Source organism: Petaurus breviceps, unplaced genomic scaffold, assembly GCF_028583685.1.
Source record: "Petaurus breviceps papuanus isolate PSGF00001 unplaced genomic scaffold, PetGlider_PUasm1.0 90696, whole genome shotgun sequence".
Classification (NCBI taxonomy): domain Eukaryota; kingdom Metazoa; phylum Chordata; class Mammalia; order Diprotodontia; family Petauridae; genus Petaurus; species Petaurus breviceps.
In genome coordinates this window covers 8082508-8101932 of record NW_027187314.1, presented here as the reverse complement: position 1 = coordinate 8101932, position 19425 = coordinate 8082508, and the positions used below count along the sequence as shown (strand labels likewise).

At 34.1% G+C, this 19425-nt stretch overlaps 1 protein-coding gene across 1 annotated transcript in view; it reads right to left on the bottom strand.

Moving 5' to 3' along the window:
* The window catches only part of IL1RAPL1 (interleukin 1 receptor accessory protein like 1), a 1610170-nt gene that overhangs the window by 798640 nt on the left and 792105 nt on the right, over positions 1-19425 (bottom strand). The window lies entirely within an intron of this gene.

Sequence of the window (19425 nt, the reverse complement as noted above, 5' to 3'; positions counted from 1 at the left end):
ATTTCAAATCCAGCCTTGGATATTTACTAGCTTTGTGACCCTGGGCAAGGCAATTAATGCTGTTTGCCTCAGTTTTCTAATTCATAAAAAGAGCTGGATATGGAAATGGCAAACCATTGCAGTATTGTTGCAAAGAAAACCCCAAATAGTGTCAGGAAAAATTGGACATGATTGAAATAACTGAAGAACACCCCTTAGGTGTCTCCTTTATACATACATTTCTCACGTAAGGACTTAAATCTAAGACTGATTGAAGCTTATCTCTTAAAAACCCAATCCAAGGCTATGGATCAGATACTCTGAGCCTTGATGTGAATTAATCATAGGATCATAAGATGACAAATTTAAGGTTATAGTGATTTTGAAGATCCTCTAATCTAACTCACCATTTTATAGATGAAAAGACTAAGGTCCTGAGACAATGAATACCTAGCCCAAAGTCACAAAGTTAAGTAAGAATCGGAGGTTGGATTTGGAACCAGTTTCCCTGACTTCAAAACAAGGATTTATTTTTTCTTCTGCAGAACATTTCTTTATATTCATTCTTGCTTTGTGATGTCAGTGAGTAAGTATATCACCTTAGCAAAGAAAATTCACATCCTATCAATGAGATTTCATCAGAACTACACACGCAGAAAAATCTCATATGTGATAACAATGGATATGTTTATAACTTGTATACAGAAACATTTTAAATGAAGAAACAAGTGCTGTCCTCTCTCTCTCTCTCTCTCTCTCTCTCTCTCTCTCTCTCTCTCTCTCTCTCTCTCTCTCTCTCTCTCTCTCTCCTACCCCCTTTCTCCCTCCCTCCCCCCCTCTCTCATTGCTTGCCTAATACAAGATCCTCCAGGGCATATCCTTAATCAATCAATCAACCAGTATTTATAAAGTATTCAATATATCAGGCACTTTGCTAAATTCTGGGGTATAAAACAAAAGCAAAATTAGTCCCTATCTTAAAAGAGCTTACATTTTAAAAGAGGGAAGACAATGTGTATGTATATGTATACCATTAATTTTCTTTTGCTACTATTCACTTGTAGACCAAGCTCACTGTTCACTTTCAGGGTCTGTCCAAGATACATGCACTGATGGACCCATTCAAACATGTCCAATAAAAGACTGAACTGTCTCCTAAGGAATAAAGTTCCCTATAGATTCAAATGCTCAAACAGACTGTGGGTGACCAACTGGTAGGGATGTTATGGGAATCTGCCATATATGATATTCTCTAATGTTCCTCCAACTGAAATTAGAACACAGATCTTTGATTAATAGGAAGAAAGAATAATATTCTTCTTTCCTTCATTTATGGGAATTGTCATATAACATGCATAACATGACAACTGTAAAGCACTGTAATATTTTTGATAATCTTATTATTATTACTTTTTTTCATATCCTGGTCAGGTTGTTGTTGTAGTGGTGGTTGTTATTTTTGTTTTGTTTTGCCAAAGGATCTCAAAATTATTTTAATCAGCATCTTAAAGGATAGAAGTTACAATCTTTTCATTTGTTTGGTCTTTTATTGTAGTACAATTACACAAATGTGTATACACTCATTATATAACCAATTAGTATTTTATTATATCCATTTATTTAAGTGGTTTTTAATGGGAAATGAGGCAAGCAAAGTAACTAATATGGTGCTTTGGAGGATATACTTGATAAAAAGCCTTAGTCTTAATTATTTATACTACAGGCTTTTGAAATAAGTTATTTTTGGTTAATTATAGCTTGAAATAAATAACCATATGAGAACTTAAATTTTTAATACCACTTAGAAACTTTTTAAAGCCATTGATCTATGTATAACTACTAATCATATTATGACCTTTTATAATGTTTAAAGGTTACATGATATAGACTTAAACTCAGAGAAGTGCCAGGATAAATTGAAGTTCTTATACATTTAAAATATAAACAAACTCACAGATATGTTCTATATTCATCTTGGTTCTTTGAGAATCTTTTGTTTTTTTAATTTGTATTCCCAGGATCTAAAATTATGCCTGGCATGTAAAATGCACTTAATAAATGATTGTTGAATTGACCTGAATGTATGCACTGTCTAATGACCTGATAAAACCATGCATTTCAATGTGTGACACATTTCAACATGTTTACATTCTAAATTGATTAGCAAGAGGACCGCAAGAAAGCTTGTTTATAAGGTTACAAAATACATATAATATTTGCTGTACCAATATACAAATATTATAAAATGAGATGGTAAAAACTGGCTGGGTGTGCATAGTGCATGACACAGAAAAATAAAACAAAACAAAAGGTTACTTATTGATTGTAATGATAAAATTGAAAGATACCAATTTTTTAACATAGAATAGGGACTGGACTTGAGCTATCAATTACTATAAAGAAATCCCAGGTGAAGAAATTCCCTTTCTACCATTACAGAACATACATGTTCTCTGAAATCTTAGTTTCCTTTTTGTTTTATTTTCATATTATAAACATGTATGGATCACTTCCATTCTAGGAACTTTCTATTGTAACAAAGTAAAACTAAAACAAACAAACAAACCAGTAACTTCATCTGATTGTGCATGTAGCTTTCCATATCTATCACATATCTACCTCTTCATTTTATTTTTTAATTATTTAGAAACTATTTTTCCCTTCCCATCTCTGATCCAACAGAAAATACTGAAAAGAAAAACAATTTTTGCAACAGATATGAAGTCAAAACAAATTCCTTCATTGATAGTATATAAATATACAAATATGTATATGTAGTATAAATTTTGTGTGTGTAAACATATATGTACGCATTTCCCATGAATTTATTTTCATAATTCTGCTCATTTCATTCATCAGTTTGTAAAAATATTTAAATCATTCTTATAAATATTGATTTTATAATGTAAATTATTTAAAATCATCCATTTCCTCATTTCTTACTGCACAATAATATTCTATTACTTATATAAACCACAATTTCTTCAGTAATTCTTCAATGTGCATCTCTTTCATCGCCCCCCCCCCCCCATGCTAAAAGAGAGGCTATGCGCATTGTTTTTCTTTGTTTTGCTTTGTTTTATTTTGCTTTTGTACATAGAGGATCTTCTCTTAGAGGGGAGCATGGGCCTAGCAATGGTATAACTGGATCAAAGGGTATGTATGCGCTATTAAGTATGTTTTATGTTTAATTCCAAATTGATAACATGAATGGTTGTTTCCATTCACAGATCGGTGAATAGATGTATCAATACAACTCTTTTCCCCAGAGCCTCTCCAATTTATATCATTTTTCTTTTTTTGTCATCTTTGCCAAATCTGATGGGTATGATCTTGCTTTGATTTGCTTTTGATATTTTTCTAGTGAGTAGTGATTTGGAGTTTGTATTTTTTTCTTTTTTCACGTGCCTCTATAATCTTAGAAATTACTCAAAAGCACTTAGAAATGATGTGACTTGCTTATGGTTACAAAACCAGTTTGTGTCAGAGGTAGGACTTGATGCCAAATATTTTGACTTCTAGAATAGTTCTCAAGTTACAATGTCATGACCCATCTCTAACTTTTTCTGAAGAACCAGATACATAGCACGCTGAGAAGAAGATACTTCTCTAACATAGAAATGGAATTTACAAAAAGTATGGAACCCTTAATCTAAAGTTGGATTTAATAAATATCATTACCTGAAAAAAGAAAGTGTACAACAAACCTACTGAATAATTGCTACATCAGTGTCGTGGAAGTCACAAACTGCAACTAATATCAAAGAAAATGCAACTTGAGTTTCATAAATAGAAACTCAGATCTGATACATGAACAACTCTTTATAAAAAAAAAACTCATTTTATGTCAGTAAGCTTTAGAATGATGCCCTTGTAGCTATGATGTTAAAGTTTTATTTTTCTTCCTTAAATCAAATAATATTTATAAAAGAACTTATATGAAAGCATTATTATGGTAATTAGAAGGACTGGATTTAGGTGGGAAAAATTGTTCCACAATAAAAGAAAAAAAAAACCCAAACCAAAATGACCTCTACGTAGGACTCAAAATATGAAATGAGTCTACATAGCTCAACTAGAGGGCCACATTAATAGGTATAGTGATTTTTAAATTTTATTTTATTTTTGATTTATGCAATAAAATAAGTATTTCCATTACATAGTATAATAATAAAAGATGATTGTACGTGAAACTGCAAATCTATTGTATGAAACTTGATATTCTTTTAAAATATTTAATAAAGTTATCATGCAAATTTTTTTTTGCTTCCCTCTTCCCTCTACTGCCCCCTCCCCCCAAGATATAGCTACTATTAGACACAAATAGGTAAACTTTAAAAATTATTCTATACATACTTCTATTTATCAGTTCTTCTCTGGATGAAAACTGTGTCTTTCCTCATATGCTGTTTATAGTTGATTTAGGTATTTATAATAATGCCTCCATCTTCCCCACTCAGCTTTCTGCTGTTCCTTAGATGAAAATTTGTGTGGTAAAAGTTTATGAGTTAAAAGTTTGTGAGGTGAAAGTTCCTGAGGCTGTGAGGTGAAAGTTTGTGAGGTGAAATTTCTTGAGGCCTAGTCTGCTCCCAGACAGAGCTGCTCCCGGGCCTGTTTGTTGATTCTATGCAGTTGGCTTGGAGGTGTCTACACTTCACTCAAGCCAAACCTCAGCTCCAGGAGGCCCTGTGTTTTCTGAGATCCTCTCAAATTGTCTTAGGAGAACTGCTTTACCTCTTTATTTTTGTTGCTCTGTTTTCATTTCATGAAAATTTTCTGTTTGTGGAGAAAATCTGGAAAGCTCAGAAATTTTTGACCTACTCCACCATCTTCCCAAAATGCACCTCCAGTCATGCTTTTAAATGGACCATTCTTTCTTTCTTTTTTTTTTTTTTAAGCAATTGGGGTTAAGTAACTTGCTCAAGGTTACACAGCCAGTTATTTTGGGTGTGGTGATAAGTATCTGAACCCAGATTTGATCCCCAGGTCATCCCAACATTGGAGCCAGTGCTCTTACTCACTGAGCCACCTGACCACCCCTCATTATTTCTTAATACAGGACAAATATGCTAGCAGTTTTTCATGTGGCTTATTATTATAATTAGGACACATACTTGGAAATAGGGAAAATGGTCATTAACAGCTTAATTTCTTTCTTATTGATTTCCCCCTTTTAATCTCTGACATATTATAAGTAGTTTAAAGAAAATCCCACTACAGTGATGCCTAAAAAGCTCCCCCCCCAAACATAATTAAAAATAAGTGGGTCTATGATGAAACACCAACTGAACTGGAACATGTAAACGCAGTGTTGCTTAGGGAAGAGCCAAACAAAACTTCCACAAACACAATATGTAATGGATGAATGTAATGAAATGAGTGAAATAAATCACAACAGTGCCATGAATTAGTCTTCACTATTTTCTCAAGACAAAGTCTAATCTGATTTTCTTTGTTGTTTGAAAGTTTCTTAAACAAATCAAAATTGCTCACTTTCCTAGATTTTTAATCTTCTTTAAAAAGCATATTAAAAACATCCATTTTAAATTCCTTCATGCCATGAATAACATATGGGTTTCCTATCATGTACTTATAGTAGTCAGTGCTTACTTAAAATTACGATAAAAGAATCTATCCCAAAGCAGATTAATGGAAATTGGCACCAGAACAGGGACTGTTCCAAATGTTAGACCCCTAGAAATCTCTGAAATGTCCATAGCTCTGGGACTGAATTTAAATGTTCCCCATAATAAAGTCTTTCACAACTCCTGTCAAAGGAATTTCTGTTCTATGAAAACAATTGAATGACCCTCTGCTTAATATGTCTTTCTGGTAACATCTCAATTCTCCCCTGTTAATGGATTCATGTTAAACATGCAGTTCCTAAAAACAAATTCTCCAAAGGACTATTTTTCTCTGGTAAAAAATTATAGTTGCCTATGTTACTACAGAAAATAAACTATGTTGTGTTTCAATTTATTTATTTTGGCAGCAAAATAAATAAATAAACAAAAAAGTAAATAAAGAAACAAATAAAGATAATCCCTTGAGAAAATATAACAAATTGAAGAAGAAATACACTGTTTTTTTATATATCCACACATACATACATGTATATATACAATATACATGCATATATATTATGCTGTATTGTACAGAATACTATTGTGCTGTGAAAAATAACATACATGTAGATATAGATAGATAGATAGATAGATAGATAGATAGATAGATAGATAGATATTCAACTCAAATACCCAAGTTGGTGTGTATTGTGTGACATATGGAATATCTGGTTTTGGGGTTTTTTTTTTGCTTTTTGGAGGGCAATTGGGGTAAAGTGACTTGCCCAAGGTCACACAGCTAGGTGTGTGTGTGTGTGTGTGTGTGTGTGTGTGTGTGTGTGTTTTAAGTGTCTGAGGCTGGATCCAAACCCAGGTCCTCCTGACTCCAGGGCCAGTGCTGTATACACTACGCCACCTAGCCACCCCCTGGAATATATGTTAATATGTATAATAAGAGAAATTAATTCTCTAAAGAGACTAAGTATCTATCGTATAACTTCCACATATCCTTTCCTTCCTTTTTGATTTGGTCTATTTTAGGTATTCCTACCCAAATGCTAATACAAAGCTTTATGAAACATAAGGGCAATGGATGACTCTTTACATAAGGGATTTAGGAGTCAAGAAGATTCGATTTCAAATTTGCTCTTAAATATTTACTTGCTATATGACCCTGGGTATCTGCCTCAATTCCCATATATGTAAAATGGGGATGATAATAATAATACCTAATTTCCAGTGTTGTTGTGAGGATAACATGAGATATTGGCGAAGTATTTTGCAAACCTTAAATTATTATATACATTTTAGTAATTATTAATATAGTATTATTAAATTACATAATATTTTATACATTTTAGAATTCATTTTAGGAAGCAAAACAAAACGTCCCAATTGCCACTGAATATAACTATATATATATATATGTATATATATGTGTGTGTGTGTATCTGTATATATGCACACACATATATACATATGTATATTTTTTATTCTGAAATATGCCAACATATTTAATATATTTTGTAGAAAATGCAGACATACATACTGATGCATAAAAACTTATAAGCTCAAAGTTATGCTTAACAGAAAAGTCTATTTAGTAATAGAAGTTTTGAGTGGATGGTATTTTTTTTCCACTCAAATGATATAAATATGAGATACATTGGACCAAACTTTATGTGTAACAACAACAACAATAGCTATCATTTACTTGGCACTTCAAAGATTCCAAAAATATTTATCAAAAAAATCTCATTTTACTTCAAAACAACCCTGGATCATAGTTGTTGTTCTTATTGTTTTTTTTTCCATTATTTTCCCCTTTTTACAGATGAAGAAAATAGAGAAGAAAGTATCTTGCCCAAGGTGATATAGTTAACAATTTTCTGAGGTAGGATTAAAACTTAGCTCTTGCAAGCTCCGATTCTAACACTATTCATCCTGCCACCAGTGGATACCTAAATACTGACATTAGTATAGACACTACCAATTCAGTTAAAGTTTATGGCCAGAGTTCCCTCCCCGCCCCACCTCCCCCATGCATATACATTCTATACCCCTACTGTTTTATCCATCATAAGTACATTTATAAGAAGGGGGGAAATTGGAATTTTAGATAGTCTCAAACCAATGTCTTTGTCTCCTTCTGACCTGTAATGTTCTGAATAGCAGCCCTGTCCACCTCACCCTATCAATCCATTCCCTGTCTGGATAGATGTAATGGCAAGCAAAGAAGTACTCAGCAGCTTGTTTCAGCTACTTACGTATTTAATACCTTGTTTGAGTTCAAAGTGCGTTTGAGCCTTGCCTTGATTATATCAAGTCTTTGTTAAGAAACAGAACTTGTGAACCACACAGTTGGAGGAACTTACTGATACAACAGGAAGGGGTGGAACAGGGAGGAGCTAATGACCCTATATAAGGAGAAGCCCAAGCTAGGAAAGAGCAGAATTGAGAAGGTGAACTTTGTGGTGGCCAGGCACTCTGTTTACCTGTTCTGTTTGTGTTTATTTTTGTTTGTTATACTTTGTACAGAAGCCCTGGGACCTGACTGGAAGCCCTGAGAGATAATTTTCTTGTTTACAGAAGTTCTGGAGGAGGGTTTCATAGGTCCTGGGACTTTACTGATGATTTGTGTTGAGGTCTCAGACCTTGTATGTGGGTCTGTGTTGATTTCATAGGCAGATAGTGAATTTATGTTGGTGCTGGCAATGTGCATGAATATTGTTTTGGTTCTGTTAAGCTTTGTTTTCCCAGAAACAGAAACTGTGAAGGATTTGAAGTAGACTGGGCACTGTGAACTTCAATATGGAACTGGACAAGAAGCTGGACAAATAGATGGATGAGAAGTTGAGAGCTACCTGCCTGTAAATCCAGGTGACAGGTGGGTTTCAGGCAGAAGCTGTGACCATGGAAGAGGAACCATGGAATTTGGGAGCCAGACTTGAGATGAAAACATGAAAAGACCTTTCCTTGGGTACTTAATGCTGACTGAGAAGAACATGATCTAGTGTGGCCTAGGGGTGGAAGAATTTTGCACCTTGCACCTCTTAAGGATGATTGAATTAAGGATGATTGGAAACTAATCTCCAATCAAGAAGAAAGAAGACTTTTTTTGACTGAGAGATTAAGACAATGTGACCTCAGAGTGGAGAACTTTGATATTTGTACTTTGTGTGCCTTAAGGAGGCTTGCTCCTTAAGGATGACTGAGTTAAGGACTTACTGAATATCTTTTGTTTAAAACTATGTGGCCCCTTTTGTGAAAACTATGTGATCACTTCAGTGATAAATTGTTATGTTATAACATTGTGAATCTTGTACTTTGGTTTCTGTGAATGTATTGCTTTAGTTTACTGCTGAATAAAAAGAGATTTCACTATACTATGTGATTAGAACCTTAAAACTGTTCACAGAAGCAGTCCTCTTGAATGCTGCTCGTGCTTAGCTTTACAATAGACTAAATCCTGTTAGACATCTGAATTTTGCTTGTCTATCTTCCAAACCATCTGTCATATTTATGTCTGCCTGTAGGTGTTCTTTGCACCTTTGCCTGGCTGGGTCTTAGACTGGTCAGAAGGCCCAGACATCTCTGATCTTGATAACAAAAGTGTTATGATTCCTAATATAATTAAAGACATATTTCAGAAAGAATGAATGAGATTATCTATTAAAGTAATAAAGCCAATTTTTTATTGAGGATCTTTAATCTTGTAGTTATGATTTCAGGGAGGGGAGTAAACTTGGATAGGGAAAAAATATATCTTTTTTTTCTTCACTATCTTCTAAATAAAATTTAGAATTTCCTGTAATAAGGAAGTTAAAAACATACTTTAAGAAGGGTACAAAGGCTTCACCCAACTTTCAAAAAGGTACATTACATTCAACAAATTTTAAGAATACCTGCTTGGATGATATTAATTTGTAGAATCAGTCTTAATCAGAATCAGTTTAACTAGGTTGTGTAGGGCATATTTATTACAATTCCTGGGCTTGGAATCTGGAAGACCTGAGTTCAAATTCAGCTTCATAAATTTAATAGCTGTGTGATCCTGGGAAAGCCATTTAACCTCTACCTCCCAGAGTGGTTGTGAGTATTAAATTATATACTATTTGTAAATTCCTTAAAACAATGCCTGGCATATATGCTAAGTATACTAAGTATAAATGGTAGCTATCATCATCATCATCATTATGCTTAGCTGCTACTATTTAGTTAGAATCATCATTCTTTAATAGAAATTAAAGAAATATAAATTATGAACTGCCTACCAGGACCATAGTTTTGTGAAAAGAAAGAATGAAAGGAAGCAAGAAGGAAGGAAGGAAGGCAGGAAGAAGGAAGGAAGAAAGGAAGGAAAGAAAAGAAAGATTTGAGGTTTTTAGTGGACTTCAAATTCAATCAAAGTCAACAGTCTGATATGCTAGCCACAAAGCTAAAGACATCTTAGTCTTCACTAACAGAATTATAGTACCTGAAAATTCAAGGAAGAAATATTTCCATTTGGCTTTCTCAGTTAAGACACCCTCTGAAGTATTGCATTCAGTTCAGGGTGATACATTTTAGGAAATACATTAATAAGCTGAAGAATTTTCAGACAGGAGAAATTCTGATGAAGTACCTTCAGTTCACTTTATGATTACTGATGGAAGTAACTTGGGATGTTTACCTATAGAAAAGAAAACTTGGGAAGGAAGCATGATAGTTGTCATCAAGTATTTTAAGGCTGTCATAGTAAGGAGGAATTAGACTTATTTTGTTTGCTCCCTCCCCTCAGGGAAAACACATAAAGTTTTTATGTAAAAGAAATTGTCTTATTAATTGGAGGAAATAGAAAATACAGTGGACTGAGTAAGATATACTGGATTCTTCTTCATTGGATAATTGTAAGAAAACTTTGGACATCTCATTGCATTTGTTGTAGATGGGATAGATAGGGTTCTTTTGTGGGTATGGTTGTAGTGGGTGGCCACTGAGCTCCATTTCAACTCTTATTCTAGGGAAGATCAGACTGCCAGTTGCATTCATGATTTATTTTGGGGTTTTCTTCATAATGATCCTAGAGTAGTTTGCCATTTCCTTCTCCAGCTCATTTTACAAGTGAGGAAACTGAGGCAAACAGGGTTAAGGGACTTGCCCTGGGTCACACAGCTATAAGTGTCTGAGATCAAATTAGAAATTAGGTCCTCCTGACCCCATGGATAGCTAAGTGCCACCATGGATAGAGGGCCTGGAGTCAGGAAGAGTCATCTGAGTTTGAATCTAGCTCTAGACACTTACTAGCTGTGTGACCCTAGTTAGTCAAGTCATGTATACTTGGTTGCCTCAAGTTTTTCATGTGTAAAATAATCTAGATAAGTAAATAGCAAACCACTCCAATATCTTTGCCAAGGAACACATTTTAGAAAAAAAATAGAAACTAAGGGAAACAAGCTTAAGAGGAAAAAAAATGACTTTATGTGAATGTTCAAAAAAACAGTAACCATCCCAATAGTTTTAATGAATCTGAGTTACTAAAAAAGGAGGTTAATTTCATTTCTCAAGTAAAATATATTTGCAAGAATGATATGTTTAATGATGTTACTTTTGAAGTAGGAAGATCAAGATTTGATCGAGACAATATTCTTGGGGAGGTGGAGCCAAAAGGTTGAAGAAAAAGCAGGAACTCCTATGAGCTTGCCCCCAAACTCCCCCAAAACCCTTTAAATAATGCTGTAAAACAATTCCTGGAGCAGCAGAATTCATAAAAGGACATGATGAAATAATTTCCCATCCAAAGTCAACTTAGAAGGTCAGTAGTTAAGTTCTGTTGCATCTGGGTAAGAGTAGAGAGCCTCAGCAAACAACAAGCAGGCTTTGGGAGTCACTGAATAAGCAATGGCAGAAGCTGCTTCTGGAGCTCTCAGTCCACAGACAGTAAGGGATTTGAATAACTGGTTAAAAGGAGATTACAGGGGTCTCTTTGATATTGCTGAAGCAGTATACTGTTGCTTTGACCCAGATCTGGGTGGGAGTCCTGTGTGGCAGTCCCAAAGTGAGGGGGAGCACTGGCACACCAGGGCCTGCTGCTGCAGTGGATCAAGGACCTTCATCATAGTTCTAGGGAAGAAAAAAGTTCTTGTGGTTGCTCACAGAACAGAGCACAGGCCAAGAAAGTAGTAAACATACCTCTCCTTAGATCATACCACCTTGGAATTACCAAAAACTCACAGGTGCCTAGATGTCACTCTGAAAACAGCTACACAAAACCTTTAAAGTTTGGTAGTGCACCCTCCACACTGGAAGCAGAGTTCTACTTTAACAAAGAGTTAAAATCAAGAAATAGGCTGGAAAAATGAGCAAAAAGCTGAAAAAAATCCTGGCCATAGAAAGTTACTATGGTGACAAAGAAGATCAAAACACACACTAAGAAGATAAGAAAGTGAAAGCTCCTACATCCAAAGCCTCCAATAAAAGTATGTATTGATCTCAGGCCATGGAAAAGTTCAAAAAACATTATCAAAATTGGGTAAGAGAGGTAGAGAAAAAATTGGGAAAATAAATGGGAAGGATTCAAGAAAATCATGAAAAACAAGTCAACAGTTTGGTAAAGGAGATTCAAAAAAAGAAATCCTGAAAAATAATACCTTCAGACAGAGACTAGGCCAAATGAGGTGAAAGAAAAGCCCATGAGGAGAAGAATGCCTTTAAAAAGCAGAATAGGCCAAATTAGGGGGGAGGAGGAGTCACAAAAGATCACTAAAGCAAAAAAACTCCTTAAAAAGTAGAATTGTCCAAATGGAAAAAAGAGGTACAAAAGCCCACTGAAGAAAATAATTCCTTAAAAATTGGAATTGAGCAAGTGGAAGCTAATAACTTTATGAAAAATCAAGGAAAAATAAAACAAAACCAAAAGAATGAAAAATAGAAGACAACATGAAATATCTTGTTAAAAAAAACTGACCAACAAAATAGATTCAGGAGAGATAATTTAAAAATTATTGGACTACCTAAAAGTCATAATAAAAAATAAAATAAAAAAGGTCAGACATTATCTTTCAAGGAATTATCAAAGGAAACTGCCTTGATATTCTGGAAGCATAGAGTAAATTAGAAATTGAAAGAGTCCACCAACCTCCTGAAAGAGATATCAAAATGAAAGCTACCAGAAATAGCCAAATTTCGGAGCTCCCAGATCAAGGAGAAAATGCTGCAAGGATCCAAGAAGAAGCAATTCAAGTGTCATGGAGCAATAGTCAGAATAAATTGAGATTTATCAGTATCTACATCTAAATTCAATCCAAAGGTCTTGGAAAATGATATTCCAGAGGAAAAGAAGCTAGGATTACAACCAAGAATCACCTACCCACTAAAACTAAGTATAATCCTTTGGGGGGGGGGTAATATGGACATTCAATGAAATAGAGAAATTTCAAGCATTCTTGATGAAAAGATCTGAACTAAGCAGTGAAAGAAGAATGTACTGGGAGACAGGGAAAGGGAGAGGTAGAATGGGGTAAATTATCTCACATAAAAGAGGCAAGAAAAAAAAAACTTTTACAGTGAAGAGAAAGTTGGGGGGCAGATGAGGGAGCTTGAATGAATCTTACTCTCATCAGAATTAACTCACAGAAGGAATAACATACACAGTCAATTGGGTATAGAAACTTATCTTACCCCACAGGAAAGGAGGAGGGAAAGGGAATAAGGGAAGAGGGGTGGTGCTTGAAAAGAGGGTAGACTGGGTGAGGGGTAGTCAGAAGCACACCACTTTTGAGGAGAGAAAGGATGAAAGGGGAAAGACAATAGAATAAAAAGGGGGGTAGGGTGGAGGGAAATACAGTTAGCAATATCACCTGCGGAAAAAAAAATAAAGTCTCTATGATAAAGGCCTCATTTCTCAAACATATAGAGAACTGGGCGAATTTACAAATAAGAGCCATTGACCACTTGATAAATGATCAAAAGATCTGAATAGTTTTCAGATGAAGTAACCAAAGCCAATTATAATAATATGGAAAAAATGTTCTAACTCACTATTGATTGGAAACATGAAAATTAAAACAATTCTGAAGTACTACCTCATACTTCTTAGATTGGCTAATAGGGCAGAAAAAGAAAATGGCAAATGTTGGAGGGAATGTGGAAGAAAAACGAGACATTAGTGCATTGTTGGTAGAGTTGTGAACTGATTCAATGACTCTTTAGAGCAATTTGAATCAATAACCAAAGGGATATAAATCCATGCATAACTTTTGATTTAGCAATATCACTACTAGATCTATATCCCAAAAGAGACTTTTTATCAAAAGAAAAAAAGAACTATGTGTAAAAAATACTCATAGCACCTTTTTTTCTGGTGGCACAGAATTGGAAATAGAGGGGATGCCCATTAACTGGGGAATAATTGAACAAATTGTAGTATGTGATTATGATGGAGTAGTATTATGACATAAGAAATGGTGAGCAGTATACTCTGAGAAAACCCTGGAAATCCTTACATGAGCTGATGCAAATTGAAATGTACTGTGTACAAAATAACCACATTATAAGATGATCAGCTGTGAATGGCTTAACTATTCTCAGCAATACAATGATCCAAGACAATGCTGAAAAACTTATGATGAAATATGCTATGCATCCCCAGAGAAAGAACTTATGGTGTCTGAATACAGATTGAAACATATTGTTTTTGTTTTGTTTTTCTAAATTGTTGTTTCATCTTGTTTTGGTTTTGGTCTGTTTACTTTCATAACATGAATAATATGGAAATATTTTGCATGTATAACATGCAATGTATATGTATATGTATATATAAATAACACATATAACCTACATCAAATTGTTTGCCTTCTTAATGGGAGAGTGAGGAAGGAGAAAGGGAGAGAATTTGGAACTCAAAATTTTAAAAACAAATGATAAAATTGTTTTTTACATCTAAAAGGAGAAAAAAATGCCAAATTTTTTTTTAAAAATATTACTGGAAGGACATTCTCTTCTCAGTTTTAATAAACTCCCAGAAATTGATTTCAAGACAACTATTCTAAAGCTATGAAATGCAAGTGTGCATTCTTCCTATATACCATTGTCCTTCAAGTTATTTTAAAACATTACAGAAGATGGTATTTCTTTTTTCTGTGTGGGTAGAATAAGGCAGTGAGAGAACACTTGGTAGGTAGTCAATTGGTTGGTAACTGTAGTTTAGAACAGTAAGCATTTTTTACTGTTTTTAGCTTCATGTTAAATATTAACTTTAAGCTTAAAATATCCATCTCATAATTTTGTTGTTTCATACTATAATAATTACTTAACTTCTGTCACTTTCTAGGTTAACATCAATGTTATTTGTATTTCAAGGTGACTGAAAAAATCTTCCTGTGTTCTATGTGATCGCTTCTTTTTATTCAAGTGTTCTGTATTATTTCTCAGTGTCCATATCATTTATACATTTGCCATATGCTTCTAATATGTGACAAACACATAAGTTGCATAGTTAAAATTATTTTCTTCCTATAACTAATAGGAAGGATTATAAAATCCTTCCATAACCAAAAATATACATTTTTAAAAAATCTGTGTCCTGGAAGTCTTATGTGCACCTGCACAACTTTGTATATATTTTAAATAGGTTAATGTGTGTTTCCATATTATATACAGATATGTATATGTCCTCACATCCTAGAAAGGTTTCAACTATAACCTTATATTTTAAAGCTAAGCAGCCTAATTTGAAGGCAATCATGGTATTTACTTTTTTTTTTTGCTTGATCCAACTTTAAGTACCATACTTAAAGAGAATGCCCTTGCACTAATATTCAGAAACATAAAGTCAACACCAGATCTGAGATATGCTTTACTAGGGCCTATTTTAAAATCTTTATTTTTTTCTTATGTTGAATGAACTTATGTTCTCTCTTTTCATCTTGTACTCTTAGGACTGTGGCTTTTATCCTTCTAAAGACAAGATTCTAAGTAAAGTTATTATTTCCTATTACAAATGAGACTTTCCCTCTAGTTATCTCTACTCTTTATCTCTCTGCCAAAGTACAATTCCCCATCGTATTCTTGCTACAAAACATTTCTAAATGAATGCTGTTCTCAGTGATAACTTAAATTCAATCAGGTAAAGACAGCTGTTCATTCACTCTCTATCCTTCATTTAACTCTCCTAAATCATTTCTTCCTGAAACCATACCTTCATCTGTAGTCAAATCCTTATTACATTACCTAATTATGTCCCAAATGGATTACTGGAAACTGCTCTTAACTCCCACAGGATCACTGTGTTAGAGTCACTCTGAAATGCTGTAAAGAAATCAATATTTCCACCTGCTACATTCACCTGTTCACCTTAGAATTCTAGAACACAGTGGCCCAAAAGCTCAAAATTAAGTTTTCTAATTCTGAACTTTAAAGCCATGGTGTACTGCAGAGAAAGAAATATTTTAATTGGAGACAAATGACTGGGTTTGAATCACTTTTTCATGCTAATTCCTGTAGACATAGGCTATAATGGTCTTATGGTGTCCTATGGTGAATTAATTTACTCCACTGTCATGATAAGTTTCATGTAACTTTATATATAAGGATATATTTTACAGTACAAGGCTGAGATTTAAGTATATAAACCAAGTTATAAGTGCTTATTTTTTATTTCTTTTATTAAATAAATGTTACCTGTCTAAAGTCATATATACGTGACTGGATAAGTCACCTAATGTCCTTGTATCTCAGTTTACTCATTTGTCAAAAAGTGAGTTGCATTTAGAAAGCTTCTGAGTTCCCTTCCAACTTTAAATCTGTGAACCCAGATCATTTTACACTATTTAACTTCCTTTTATTTTTCTTATTAATGGAAAAATATCTATCAATAACTGGCACTATAATGGCAGTAGTTCCCTGTTATTTGTCTGTACTTATAACCCTAATTGTTCTATCCTTAAATCACCCACACTACTGACTAACTTTGTCAGCATTTTCTAGTATTATATCAGTTTAAGGGTTCATTTACACTTTGTCTACATGAGCGCCTGACCCATAAGTACTAAAAATACTTGTTGATTGCATGCTTGATTAATACATGCTTATAACAGTGATTTTAGATTGAAAGCCCCTTGAAGGTAGAAGCATTTATCTATTATTTTTCTATGGACTTGGATCTTATATAACATGAACATCATTGATGGCAAAAGGAACAGAAAACTCAAATGAATCTTGATATTGTTGAATTAGATGTTTCCACCAATTATACAGGCCACACACTATTCATGATTAACCATCATATGAGACTCATGTCTATGTCTTCCATTCACCACAGAAAGTCGACTTATTGTGTTGGAGGCCTTCTTAGCTTTTGCATGTTATTGTAAACATATAAATGGCAGAAACCATGCTTAAAACTCCTTTAAAAATATTGGTCCAGGCCTAAGAAATTTTTCTCCCTCAAGTAACTGCAGCCATCTTCTGACACATTATAGCATACACTTACTAGATAGTTGATAAGCTACATTATGCTTCACTAAGATTAAAAAAAAAAACCCTTCATCAATGTGGCTATCAACATACTAGGCATAACAGATTCTTTTTTTTAAGCAATTGGGGTTAAGTAACTTGCTCGAGGTTACATGGCCAGTTATTTCTGGGTGTGGTGCTGAGTATCTGAGCCCAGATTTGATCCAGGTCATCCCAACTCTGGAGCCGGTGCTCTTACTTGCTGAGCCACCTGGCCTCCCCTAAGCAATTGGGGTTGGCGGAAACAAATGATGTAAATCAGCAGTTAATAAAGCATTTAAATAAAAAAAATAAAAAAGGTTACACGGCCAGGTGTTTCTGGGTGGTTGCTAAGTGTCTGAGCCTGGGATTCGATCTCCAGGTCATCCCAACACTGGAGCTGGTGCTCTTACTCGCTGTGCTACCTGGCCGCCCCAACAGATTTTTAATAAAATAAAAATCAAGATAAACTCTTATTATTGTACCTTGGTTTGTACACTTAAATCTTGGCATTGTACTGAAAAAGATAACCTTGTGTATATATAAAGAATCCTATTTGAAATTTGTCATGACAGTGAACAAAGGGATCTTAATTTACCATAATATCTTTATATCTTATATCTAGGGTGGTGTGAGGCTCAAATGAGGTAATGGATATAAAGTACTTTCTGAGCTTTAAAGTATTATAATTCTTTCTTTTCATCCTCCTCTGCTTCCTCTTTCCCCTTTTCCCACTCTTTCTACTTCCCTTCCTCCTCCTCTTCCTCCTCTCCCTCCTTCTTCTTTTTCCTCTTCTCCCTCCTCTAGCCACCAAGGCCTCTAGTATACTGATGAACTCATTCTTTCAGCCTTCTACAACACTTCTGCTTAGATTAGGCAGCATTTATAAAGCAATAGGTTGAACTGCTGGTAAATATTTAATAATCAACCTCTTGGGGGTAGAAACATACCCATATATACTTATAAGATCAATCTGAATTATTAATACTTCCCTAATTGTAGACAGTCCAGAAAACAATAAATTGAGTACTGATTTCTGAAATATAAATGTTCCTGTTGAAAATTTAACAGTTACAGCTGGTTCCAACACATCCTTTCCTATACCCATGTCTAAAACTGGATAGTCTCTAACAAAATCACAATTGTCAATCAATAAACATTTCTTAAGTACTTTCTATTTGTCATACATTTTATTAGGTTTTGGAAATCTTAAAAAAAAAAAACAAGAAATGAAACTATTCCTATCCTTAAGGAGCTTTCTTTTGATTTGGGGGAAATATTTTATATATCATTATTTTATATACCACTACTTTCAACTATGACATTGATATTAATATGTTTTAGAACAGATGGGTGGGATGAAAATGCAAATTTGATTTACAAGAAGGAAAAGAAACAGGCACCTTTTATCTTTCTAATATATTCCTTTTGATATGTACTTTAAATGTATGTTTCAAAACTAATAATAATACTATCATTAAATCTAAAATCAAAGCCAAATTCCTTATCTTTTCTTCATTAAAGAATAAATTAACATCAATATAGGAACCAAATTGAGGCTATTCAAGGCAATTTAACCTTTCTTAGTTCGTTTGATTTCAATTTCACCTAATATTATATCTCTTTATTTCAATTTTTTTTCAACATTGAATCACTCAGGCAATGACTTTTACCAAAATGAATACTTTCTAGTTAGATGAAACAATGTAGTTAACTAAAGAGATGAATTTTAGGAGGTAGCATTGGGGATAAGGTGGTCCTTGCAAGTCATAGGTCTTTTAAATTAGGTGGTTCTCATTAGAAAGGTTGCTTTGTCTGAGAGGGGATTTCAGAGTCCCAAGATTCAGTAATAACATTATCTGTTATAGGAAATTAGGCAAACTAGTGCTAATTAAACTGCTGGACAGCAGCCAAGTTTTACCTCATGACACATTTAAAAAAAAGCTCTCTATATACCTAGGCACAGATGCTTCTTTGTAGAAAGATTCTATTTTCATCACATAGTGAAGACAAAGTAAGTAACTTAAGCATAATCTTATAGAACTGGGAGAGAGGAACACAGCCTGAAATGAAGGAGCTCAAATAGAAGAATTCTAGCTTCTTCAAGTTCAGATAGGAATGTTTTCCACTGGCTGAATCAAAGGAAGTAGAATTGGAAAAAACATTAAAAAAATAATCTAGTGAAACCTCTTGATATAATAGATATAGAAACTGAGATGCTAGAAGGATAAATTACTTGCCCCAAACCACACAGGTATCAAGGGGGTAGTCAATCAATCAATTAGTCTATAAGAATTTTTTAAGTATCTGTTATGTTAGACAATGAGCTAAGCCCTAGAGCCCAGGGAAGAAAGAGGAGAGGGAGAAAGGAAGGAAGGAAGGAAGGAAGGAAGGAAGGAAGGAAGGAAGG